This window comes from Calypte anna, chromosome 1, assembly GCF_003957555.1.
Source record: "Calypte anna isolate BGI_N300 chromosome 1, bCalAnn1_v1.p, whole genome shotgun sequence".
NCBI lineage: Eukaryota > Metazoa > Chordata > Aves > Apodiformes > Trochilidae > Calypte > Calypte anna.
The window spans coordinates 142,219,037-142,232,346 of NC_044244.1; positions in this window are offsets into that span (position 1 = coordinate 142,219,037).

Below are 13,310 nucleotides of genomic sequence, written 5' to 3' on the forward strand. Positions count from 1 at the left end.
TCAGGAAAAGACAAATTTTATCATCAAAGTGTCTGTTTATCTGCAGTGACTATGGAGACGCTCAAAAGTGACCACTTGAGATACAAATACGTGCAAGGCTGTTGCCTACATTTAATCAGATAATAACAGGGGTCAGCTATGAAAGTTAGGTGTTAGATGCCTAGGCAAAAACCATCTAGTTAGCTGTTTACTTTGACAGGAAATCAGAAAGCATAATGACTTTTTAATCACTGAAACCAGTAAAAATACCAGCTTGACTTTTGTATTTGGCATAATTTTCTTTTCATTATATTACAGTTGTTTTGATTTCTATGTGTGTGATTGAGAAAAAAATTAAAAATGCATATATCTCCAGCTTTTATGAAATAAAAAAGTGAATTAAGATCTTACGTATATGTATCTGTAGTAATAATTGCATTTAATTTCCACTCCAAAATATGAACTTTTGCAAGAGTAAGTTTACGTAAGCACATTAATATCAACTCCAAAATTTAAAACACCTTTAGGAAATTCAAACGTGATTCTTAGCAATAGCTAAAAATATAATCTAGTCTCTTTCAACAAATGTGCATCATCCACCAAATTCATGAGCAGATGTCTCAAACAGTTAAGCTTAACTAACAAAAACAAATATAGCCATGTCATTCATGACATGGTTCTGATTTCAATTCATTTTTCTCTTGTCATACTGTAAATTGCTAGAACCCTTTTTGTTGTACTGTTTGTGAAATATTAATTTATTATGAAAAGCATTTTGCTAGCTTCTTTGTTTATGTCTTTTCTTTTTATTTACTTTTTTTTTTCCCGAAATGCATTTTAATTTTTTCTGCATAAAAGCAATGCAGTATTCTCTGTTTGGGATTTTAGTCAGATTGAAAAACTAGCTCTCATAAATGACATAATTCTGAACAGTTAATTTCCTTCACTGCTTTTTCCCCTTAAAAAAATCATTCATCTGTAAAATGTGGAAATTTTTCACCTATGTAAAATTTTAATTTCAGAGAAAGAACCAGCAAAAATAGAAAGTTTTTGAACATGATTGAAGACATATTTGAAGGTCTTATTAGAGGAGTCCCAGACATTAAATGAAACCAAAATGAGAGCTAATACTTGACAAGTAGAGATACTGCACATTCTCAAAATAATTGGGTACACAGAAAAAGAGATAAATCAACCAGGCTGATGACCTGGTTAGATGACACTTAAAGAAGTTATAGGATGTTTGGGGCAATAATTTTATGGAAGGGTTATGAATTTCTGTGCTTTGCTTTACAAAAAATAAATCTGATAAATTTGAGCATAACAGGAAAAAAAATTTTAAAGAAGATACATTATATATCCTGAAGATATATTTGAAGAGCTTAAATATCAGGATAGACAAGGTTTAAAAAGGGAAAGGGAAAGAGAAAGGGAAGGGGAAAGGGAAAGGGAAAGGGAAAGGGAAAAGGAAAGAGAAAGGGAAGGGGAAAGGGAAAGGGAAAGGAAAAGGAAAGGGAAAGGGAAAGGGAAAGGGAAAGGGAAAGGGAAAGGGAAAGGGAAAGGGAAAGGGAAAGGGAAAGGGAAAGGGAAAGGGGAGAGGGAAGGGAAGGCAAAAGGAAAAGGCGAAAAGGAAAGGAAAGGAAAGGAAAGGAAAGGAAAGGAAAGGAAAGGAAAGGAAAGGAAAGGAAAGGAAAGGAAAGGCAAAGGAAAGGCAAAGGGCAGGGCAGGGCAGGGCAGGGCAGGGCAGGGCAGGGCAGGGCAGGGCAGGGAAGGGAAGGGAAGGGAAGGGAAGGGAAGAGGATGATCATAAGTACTTGCTCATCTACTCTAAGTTGCATGAAGTGATCAGTTCTCTTTCTGTGTAAACAAAGATCTAGCAAGTGTTAGAATATTCTTGTCTTTTATTTTTAACAGCATACGTTTTACAGTAGGAGTTATGTCTTCTTTTCATTCTTGGTGCTGGCCATCAAGCTTTTTTTATGTTTGCCAAAAGTGGTAAAGTTGTACAGGGCAGTCAGGACCAGAGAAGATCACAATAAATATTGAGGGCATTAATTTCCTACTTGAACAAGGAAGAAAATTTATAATTTTTAAGTAGCAATATTAAATTACTTTTTTATGTAACTAAAATGCAAAATTACACACCCTGGGTGTGAAAAGAAAAAGTGTTAAATTACTCAGATACTTCACAGGACTGAAAACTTAGGGGCATCAAAATGAGAAGTGTACCAGGTTGTACAGTTGCACACATACCTGCATCAGCAGGGAGGAAAAAGGTGAATATATCCAGAAGTAGTGAAAACAGCCAGGGCAGCTGGAAATCCCTAACAAAGTGCTAATGCATAATTAGGTCTGCATGAGTAATAACACCATAATTACTGGACTTGTTTCTCATGTCTGAGAGATATTTTTTGAACTGATCATGGGCTCCTGAAATGTTTGTTGTTTTTATTTATATTGTCAAAACATTTTTGTTCAGACAAGACACAGGATGTGGCTTTTCTTTCTGGGCTAGACAGCCCTTCTACTAATGCTTCTCTACATTTCCTGTTTCATCATTCATTTCTAGTGAATGTTTTGGAAATAAATTTACTTAAAAATATCTAGGAAGGGTGCATGAACTCATAGAAAGCAGTTATTTAAGAATTCCCATTATAAATTGTCTTTTATTTTTTTTTTTGTAATATACATTTACTCAGGTATATTTAAAGCAATAAAGCTGGCAAAAAAAGTTAAAATAGGATTATAATAGGATATAAAATAAGTTGACAGGGTCCAGCGCACTGAAATTATTGGGCTACTTATTGGAACTGTAAAACAAAGCATTATTCCTATAAAATACCTAAAATGCTGTAAGAAATTGGAAATGAGACAAAGAAGACAAAATCTTATTCCAAATTCTTCAGGAAAGTACAAAAAACGAACCAAACCAAAACCAAATCAAACCAAAACAAACAACAAAAAAAGTAACAACGAAACACAAAAAAACCCACAAAACCAAACCAAAACCCTAGAATTTAGTTTTCCACTTCATTTATGTCCTTAACTTGAAGTAACCTTCCCCTTTCTCTGCACCTATTGCGTATTCTCAGACCTTCATCTAAAACAAACAGTATTTCCATTACATGCTACTAAGTTTGATAACAAGAGGCCCTTGATATATATTTATTAAATGATATTTGAAACAAACCTGTATTTCTGTTTTCCACAAGGAAACTCTCAGGATAAGTTGGAAAACACAATTCCTTAACAATAAAGCTGAAAGCTGTTGTTAAATAAGTTAATGTCGCTGTGATGTAATTTGTCATGTGTTGCACCAACTGGTTGTTAAACCAGACACTGAATGGCACTAGTGAAAGGAATTAGGTTATCATCACCATTTCACTTGTCCAGTTTGTAGAAGACAAATTGCATTGGCTCAGAGGGACACAGCAATAAATCAAATGAGGAGACAATAAAAAGCACCTGGAGGGAAAAATGGTGAGTTGATATTAAACTAGCATTGCCACCAGGGAAAGCCTCACATGAATTATTATTATTATTATTATTATTATTATTATTATTATTACCAATATCGCCCTTATTATTTGTACTGGACAGTAGTTAGTAAGATGACAACTTCATCCCAATGAACTCTATTTTAATGCCACTTCTCACTTATTTTTTTATCATTCACATACACTATTTCATGATAAAAACATAAAAAGTCTGTTGCTATTTCAGTGAACTGCCTCTATTTTCTTTATATATTTAAGAATTTTCACTATTAATCTTCCCAGCTCTAACTTGTAACTTTCATAGCCACACACATGGTCCATGCATGAAGAGCAAAAGACAAATTTATTTCTAAAGAGAAAAATATGATTATCATGTCAAACTTATTTATCAAATAACAGTTCTTCATGCCTTGTTTTACCTGTATTTTGCAGCTTTCTAAAAAATTTCCATCAATGATTTAAGCTGTGAGTCTGATACTCATGTGATATAAATCTGCAGATAAAATTACAATGGATATATGCAGACAAGGACTGCATGGAAGTCTCTAATGTGATAGTGACTTCAGCACTGTACTTCTAATTAATAATTTTAAATGCATGTATTTTCTAAGAGATTAAAAGAAAGTTGAAATACAGTTAGCTTATTTAAGGCAATACCACACATATAATGAAATTCAGACTGCATAGAGGCAGAGGAATAAGCTTTTTGTAAATTAATGTAGATAGTTTTAATTAATATCAAAGCTCATACTCAGCCCACCTTGCCAGCTTACATTTAAAGGAAAGCTTTGAGAAATATTTATCTGGGCAGATGTCTCACCAAGATATTTGTACTGAAATACATCCAGCAATTATTCAGTCCTTTCAAATTTAATGTTGTTTAGTTTGTTTTGTAATTAAGAACATAATTGAAAATACATTGTTTGAATTATTAATAAGGCCAAAACTGTCTGTGTGTTATCCACTCTGAATAACTCTCCCATGTTTAGAATGAGAACAGAAACTACTTAGGAAATTCCTGTAGCTCCACTGAGGGAAACGATCTAGTAAGAGTAGCCAAGCTTATATTTACAACACCTTATTTATCCTTGATTGTTTTTTTTTTAATGTTTATGTATTACAATTGTATTTTATTTTGCTTGTAACATTTGAATAATATTTGAATTATAATAATAATATAATTATATATAAAATACATATTACATATATTATATAATTATAATAATAATTTGAATAATAGTATAATAATTTTTAATAATAATTTGAATAATATAATGATAGAACCATTTTTTGCTGCATACAGAATACTTGTGTCCTTATTTGTTGTGCAAGCACCAATTAATTTAGGAACCAAGAACAACTGAATTAAGAACAGCCAGGGAAGCTTAACTCTGTATCAGAAAATCAGCTGTGCTCCTAGGAGGGTTTTACATTCACTTCCAGTTCCTGCTACTGAAAATTAAGTAAATTTGGACAACATATACATAGCAATTATGGAACTCTTTTCAAAATATAAAACTCCTTCCCCAAGCCCTCAAAACAGAAGATGGGCAAATCTAGATCCTCTGCTGTGGATTACATGTGTAGCAGGGAAGAAAATTCCTAAATTCACTTCTGTTTTGTGGTTTTTGCTTTTCTGTGGCTCAAAAATTTTGTAGTTCATGGTAGAGTAATTCTGTAATTCATGTAACTACAGATAGATGGGTGACATAAGCAGTGATATTTACTTATAGTCAAGACCAGATTAACTTTTCTACCTTTTCCCAAGAAGAGGAGGAATGCTTAATTTTCATTCGTCATAATGCCAAATTATTAACAGACACAGCAAAAACCTAGAAAATAACTTTTCATTAGGTTCTTGTTTGGTGCCTAAGGAAAAAGAAAAGTTGTGGATGTACAATTTTGTATATTAAACTAGGAGCAGCATTCTAAAATAAATCTGTGAAACTAAAAGCTCTAATGTTCACATCCAAAATTATTTTGGCACTGGAGAGCTAAACTTACATGCTCTGAATCACCCTGAAAGAACCTTTCCCTTTCTTCTTGGCAAGTAGGAGAAAAGGCTTTATTGGGCTAAAATTAGCTACTATAAAATAATTCCTCCTTCCCCCAAGAATTACAAGTACATATGTTTCTTCTATTACAGCACCTAAAGACTGAGAAAGTTGCCTAGGAAATATGACAAAGCCTCTAAAATGAAGTTATATAAAGTCCATAGGCTGGTTTTGTGCCTCAATAGGATACCATAAACATTTCAGCCAGCTACATACTGTATAAACATCTGGTTAAGTTTTAACATGGGGTTAACATTATTTTAAAAGCCTAATGTTAAAAAGATGACATCATTTTTTGAGCACTCATTTATTCATCTGTAGATTCATTATCTGAAGGGTAGATAAATTGCAATTAAGAAATCAATTTTCTACCAGATGACTACCAAGAATTATGAAATTTTCAAGTCCTGACTCCACATTTCTGGATGGAATTTCTCCGTCAAGAACTTTTAGTTCTCCATATCATTGTATACACAAAGCAAAACAAGCTCTCCACTGTTCTTGTCCTTTCTTTTTGCCACTTTCTAACCTAGCAATGTTGGCTTTTCTTTTAAAATAACTGAAGACAGGAGTATATTTACTTTACTGGTAAATTTAAAACCTGAAGGCCAAAGCATCATTTAGTTTGGTCTGCCCTGAAAGCTTTTATGAGCAGCACAAATTTCACAGATATGAACCCCCAGACCTGTGCAGTTTATTCAAGCTTTTCACTTCAGAAAGTTCCGATTGAGAAAATAAGGAATAAGCATTAATTTCAATTAAAAACCAGGCAAAAAGAAAACCAACTATTCTCCATTTCAAAAGGGCTTCTCTAAGTTTCAATGGCCAATGTGAATTACAGGCTGGCAACTCTCTCTGTCTTTACTACTATGGCACTTTCACCTTTCCTGATCCTGTATGTCTATTAACCAGCTATTACATCTTATCATGATTTTAACTGATGTGTCCTGCATGTCAGAGACTCTGGACAGTAGTTTTAAACCTTGCTTTAGGTGCCAAACTAAACCAGCTCCCTCCTGAGGCTCAGTGGTCACAGAAGACAGAAAAGTGTCTTCTGTGGGGTGATGCAGAGAATAAGTCTACTTAAAACCATTCCATACAAAAGACCCCAGCTCTCTTCACTGACTAAGTAAGGACTTGAGAGAGATGAACTATCTTACTTTGGTAAATTCCCTGTCTGACAGTGTTAAGTTACATATTTAAAATACAGCAGCGAGTCCCCTTTCGTTTTGCATTTTTCTTTCTCTACTAAAAGGGATTCTGGTCTGTAATTCAGGCTTTCAAGGAGTTCTCTCTTATAAATAATTACAAGAAAAGTAAAAAAAAAAATTAAAAAATAATGTAATGACACAGTGAAATTGCACTAATTATTTTAGAGAAATACCAGGAAAGAGCTGAAGATCATTGCTCTTCTGAAATGTTTCATCTCTTAATGTTTCTTGAAAGAGGGATGTAGAAAGGTGGGGATTGGTCTTTTTTCTCAAGCAAAAAAGCAACAGAACAAGAGGAAATTGCCACAAGTTAAGGTTTAGATTGGATATTAGGAAAAATTCCTTTACTGAAAGGGGTGTCAGGCACTGGAACAGGGAAGTGATGGGGTCACCATTCCTGGAGGGATTGAAGAGATGTGCAGGAATGTTGCTTCGGGCCTCGGTTTAGCGGTGGCCTTGGCAGCTCTGGGTTAAAAGTTGGACTTGATTCCAACTGAAACAATTCTGTATGGTTCTGGGAAGCCTCTACGCAGAAGTGTGGCCAACACTGTATGGAAACCATGGTCTGTGAACTCTGAGAGCGTGTGGCCGCCTCAGCAACCCATGCTGCAATCCCACTGGCCCAGGGCCCCTTTGTGGCTTCAAGAAAATCACAGCTTTAACGGTGTCACTTAAAGGCAGAGACTGTCTGCTTACTCCTAGCAAAACTCTTGAACATGCCAGGTCAGGGGATGGAAGTCATGTTTGAGTTGATGTTATGGGAGGAAGTGAGTATTACACAGCACAGCTGGCCATCAGGAGCTGTCTCCAGAGGGAGAAAGGAGAGAGAACAAGATGAAATGAAAGAAAATGAGCTTCAACAGAATGTGAGTTAAATGTAAGACCCAGCGAAGCTAATTAGGAAACTAAAGTACCCAGTGTAATTACATTTCCTTTTGCTGTCTTCCCCTCACCTCTCCAAGCAAAAAGCATGAAAATAGAGCTTTGTTTTCCCAGTAATGAAATGTAATGAAAATGTAATATATCACCAAGTATCAAGTAATGTATTTTCCTGGAAAATTAGGAAAGCAATACTGTTAATTTACTCTAAGATTGAGAACAATCTGAACAAGATCTGCTTTGTAGAAATTCTGTATTTTTTTAATCACACAGGTATATTTGCCACTTAGAAGGGGGAGGAACCTGATTTGAAACAACAAATATCAATCCTTGGGAGCTAAATGAGATAAGAAATTACATGATTTGCTGACCTTTATAACAGCCCATCAAGAGGTGCATTCATATTATTTAAAATAACATTTTGCAGACACTAGCTAATTCTCCCAGCCACTGCTGTTTATAAATAGAGATGCTGAGGAAGAGGGAATGAATATTTTGCCACAACCATGTCCCATCTGAGAACCACACTCATCTAAAGAGTAGAAACAGAATAAAACCTCGGGAGCTCTTTACTTGCAGGCTGCTCTCAGTTCTCTTTGAGTATCGCACAATCCATATGGAAACAAAGCCAAAGCCTTTAGAAAATTTCTGTTGCCATCCCAGACAACAGGAGACATTTGCCTTGAGGTCAGACACATTAAATTGATTGTGGGACGACTCCGAGAAGACTAGGAGAGGTTGAGTCATCCTACAGCTTGAGTCTCATGACATCTTCACAGGAATACCCTGGAAGGCAGGGAGAAAAAAAAACAAAACACCCCTCCCTCTCCCTGGCTGGCAGATGGCATTGCAGCCACTTGACAGAAGGCAGGATGTTGTACTGTGGTGGGAAAGGATACGTCCTGGGTAAAAAGATAAGGAGTGCCAATGTATGGTTCATTCATGCCTGCTTTTCTAGTAAACAACAGAATAGTACGACAGGAAAGAGGGGGAAAAAAAGTCTCAAATATGTATTTCCATACCCATTTAGAGCTTTGTCTTCAAGATGAAACTTTTGTAGGATATAAAGGCAAAGTTGGCTGATCAACTTAAAATTACCACCTGTCTTTTAGAGAATCAAAAGTAGGTTAGATGGACAACAATTTGAAGTTAATCAAGGAGATTTTTTCCATAATCAGTGGAAAGAGATGACAGAAAATTACTTATCCTGCAGGAGTGCCTGTTTGGACACCTATTTAAGGATGGAATAAGCTGTGCTACTTGGAGGTAGCAATATCTTTTTATTAGCAAGAGGATAAAAAGAGAAGCTTTTACTAAGCTTGGATAGCTAAGATTAGATGAAATGAAAAATTAAAAAAAAAATTGACCTTTTTTAGGAGATATAAATATATATATCAATTATAATTTTTTAATCTGTGGTCAAACTCTGTATCAGATCTATACATAATTACACATGCTTTATTAGTAGGGGTATTTTCTGGTGAAAAGAAGAAACTCTCAGATGTGGCAACCTCAGAGCAGAATCTGCTAGATCTCTCTCCTGTGTACCCACACTCTCAAATATATTTAAAACTCACACTGCAATCACGAGTACTTGAAACATAAAGATATCACCTAACTTTCATGTGATCAGTCTGGAAAGTTTTCTAGGATGGCTTATTTTCCAGGAAAGTAGAATAAAATGTGGGGCAGTAGGCAGGGAGAAGCTTACTTGGAAACACACATTATTTCTAAATGAAATCTTTCCTTCTTTTCCACATTCTTTGATACAACAGACAGGGATGGAAACAAGGTGACAAATATAAAATTGTGTTAACTCTGAAATAGCAGCATGGTATCAGTACATCACAAAGAAAACCTACCTAATGCAGGCATTAGTAAAAAATATTCTAGTGACATGCTTATGGCAGAAAATCTGACTATGAATTAAACATTGAGGTTATATCGAAAAGTACTATTTTTTTTTTCCCTTTGAGTGAGGCCAATAGACTGCAAATAAAAGCTTTTTGGCTGATCAGCCAAAACTGAAGGCTTTTTACAGAGTGCACACATTATTTTATTTAAGAAAAAAAGATTATAAAAGAGTATTTCTGAGAAAAATCAAGTATTATCTCTTTCCTGTAAGGTGAATTTTGACACAAGAGATGGTTGGGATGTCTACAGGGCAATCAAGCAGAAAAGAAAAAAATGTCTCTAATGTCTATAAAGACATAATCAGGCTATGACATTTATTAGAAAACAGCAAATGCATACAATTAGTAAGAGAAGGAAAGGAGAAAAAAGTATTTGAAAAGCTGTAATCTACCTTTCGTTGTTCTTTCAGTCCCTTTTCTTCCATCCCCATATGGGGGAAATCTCTATTCTTCTGTCTGTTTCCTTTCTACAAGCCTGGTTTAAAAACCCAGTGCAATCTTTCCCCAGATCTCAGCATGCTTTGGATCAGACCTTACTCTAATAGGCACAGGCTAATTTGTGTGAGACATTTATATTATGTTCTTCCTGCTGCAGTCATGTGCAAAAGATATATTTCATTTGTTTGATGGCTTCAGTTAATGAAGAATAGTCTGAGTTCATTTCAGCTCATGCCCAAATATACCAGCTGAATGTAATATTGTGACTGAGCCCTCATTATAAAGATGTCACGATAAGGATGACCTAAAATTTTTGGTGAGAAATTATCAGACTTCCAGATCCTGTGTGATCACCTCATTGGTCCAAGGATAAAAATGTCAACGAGCAAAAATGTATTTTCATTCTCTTTCTAGGAGGCTCATGGGATATACAGCAAACATCTGCAGGATAGTTCAATCAATTTAAAAATAGGAATATCTTCCAAGTTTGTACTGCACAGACTTTTGAAATTAAGTCCGATAAACTTTTATAACTTACTGGGTGTAAGCTAATACTTAACTTATACTTAAGAGTTAATCCTCTCATTTTGTAAGAAAAACTTAAACAACACAAAGCAAACTGAAGGGACAAAATTGAATGTGGAATGAGGGAACAAAAAAGAGTGCAAAAAATCTGAATTAAAATCTGAATTAGAGCTGTCCGAACAGGCATTAGTTTCAATGCCTGCTACCATGAACATAAATTTCCCATTGCTTTAGAGCCATCAGGTCCAGATGCCTGAAGCTTTCTCACAACAGTTTAGCTTTCTGAAAAATACTGAATGGGAAACTAAAACATTAGGAGTGGGAGTGTGATGGGAAATAAAATGAATTCTTCAGTGCTCTTGTCTGTAATAACCTTCATGGATATTATTCGTAGCAAATAGACTCAGATAATTAAATCTCTGACTCCCTTCCCAAGCAATAGGTAAAATAATACCCACAATTTGTTGTAAGAAGTCAAAATAAAGCAAAACAATACAGTTATGAGGATTCTGAAATGCATACTTGACACATCCTTTTGACTAAAAAGAAGGTACAGCTATTCCTATTAAATATATATTTATTGCTTGAAAAAAAATCAATATAAGAGGAACTAGGAAAGGATCTGTTAATATTTTCTTAGTATTTAATACTGGATTGCACTCCAATGAAGCTTAACTGACTACTTCTGCTAACTGTTGTTGCAACTATTGATCCTATCAGTAGTACCAGTCAGCCCCCCAAAATAAAATAGGATCTATTACTTTTAAAATAGTCTGATGCAAGATTTTTCAAAAAAAGAAGGGCTGTTTAGCATTTAGAGAACATGCTTTTTCTTTTATGAAGAATACACATGACAAAGACGATACACTGCTCTCAAACCTGTTAAAATAATCAGAAAATAATCAGAAACACCTTATATACAGCTGTTCAGACCTTAAAATTTTGTATCAAAAATAGCAAGATACTAACACAGGAAATTACTGTACGCATGATATTGGGGAAAAAAAGTAAGGAAGTTTAGTTTGAAACAGGAAAGTTTTCTGTTCTGATGACTGGTTATCACCATTAACATGTTATGTAAAGAATTACATCTGCTTGGTAAGCTGAAGTACTTTCACAAAGAAAGCACATGGCAGGTAGGTTCAGCAATAGCTTCAAATCTCTTGGATGTTGTGCATGCTCATTCTGCTAGACTTTGTCCTCAGTGCTTGGTAACTATCTTCTATATTATGAGTCAAAGAATTAGAGAACATGAGATCTGATTGCAGTGACTGAAGCACTGCATGGCAGAGCTGAAGCTGAACTACACTATTTTGAGGAAATCCATCTATGGAACATCTGGTGACCCACCAGCAAGGGAAACAGACTTCCATGAGTTTCTCACACTTGCCAAGCTTTGACACATGAGTAATAAATATTCCCAAGAAAAAGTGCAGTGTCAAAGTGAAGCCAGTACTTTGAGCTCCTATAGTTATTTAAGATGAACTATGAATATGGGGCCATAATTCTGTAATGATATTCTTGTTTGCCCCTTTTCTTCACATTCATATAATTAATTAACCTAGTTTAAACAAAATTCTATTTCAATCATATTTATGATGACAACAATTGCAAGGATCTTTGAAAGAGAGCAGCTACAGCATCTACTTCAGGCTCTTTCCCCCACTGCATGCAATCAACTTCACGACTTTCAGATACTACTTTTTATTTTATTTATTTATTTATTTTTCCTTCCCTTGAGCACCAAGACCTAACACTAAGGGGCACCAGAGAACTGAACTGCATCTGTTCATATCCACCAGGAACCAGTGTTGTAAGTTTATTCACCGTGCTAGGTGAAGAGAGAACGGGACTTTGGGGGAAATATAACAGGCAAAACAACAGTTCTGCATGACACATTCTCTGTTACGGAAAGCTGTCACTGGAAAAGCAAGGATGTGCTCATTTTGGGAATGCTGAATGTCTTCTGATAGTTTATCGCTAGGTGTTGAAAAAGAATTCTCACTCAATTTTGCCAGACAAAAGTTGGGAAATGTGTGAAGATATTGCATGGCGTGAAAATGTTGGGTTGTTGTTTTTTTTTTTTTTTTTCTGAGAAGCCAGGTACATCTAAAAAATCCTAGCAGACTGATTTTTTTTTTCCTTTTTTTTTTTTTTTCTTTTTTTTTCTTTTTTTTTCTTTCCCCCCTATATCAGTTTAAACAGAGAAGCACAAATTTAGGAATTAATTCTATTAAATTTTGGGTGAAGTCTGTATACCATCATCTGCTAGTTAAAATTCCACTATGGAGATAAAGAACATTGTTTATTTCCTTGTGGACTGCAAAATTGCCTATTGCTCTTTCATTTTTCCAACAGGAAATAAATATTTAAAACCAAATAAATAAATCAAACTGGTTTGCCACGTGGGAAATCCAAAACCAATGTTCTTCACTCTGAACATTTGGCTGTCGTATAGAACTATTATGCAGCTAGTTCCACGTATCTTAATAGAGCACATTCTGAAAATCTCAGAGCTGATGTCAGGAACCTGTTGCTTACCCCTGTTGTTTGGTTCGTTTGTTTTTTTTTCCGCCTGTATTTATTTCAGTCCCTCTATTCCACCACCAAGTGCATTATCAAACAAGGAGAACAGTATTAATTAAAAGACACTAAAAGTTAGAGAAGTTAAGTTGTTCTGATTCCCCTTGAAAAGCTTGGTCACAGTCTTGTCCCAGAACAAAAAGCATTACAAAATTTCAGATTGAGTATAGGGTTCAGTGTATCAAATTGTTGCAATCAAATCTCCAAGACCAAAATTAATATTCTACCATT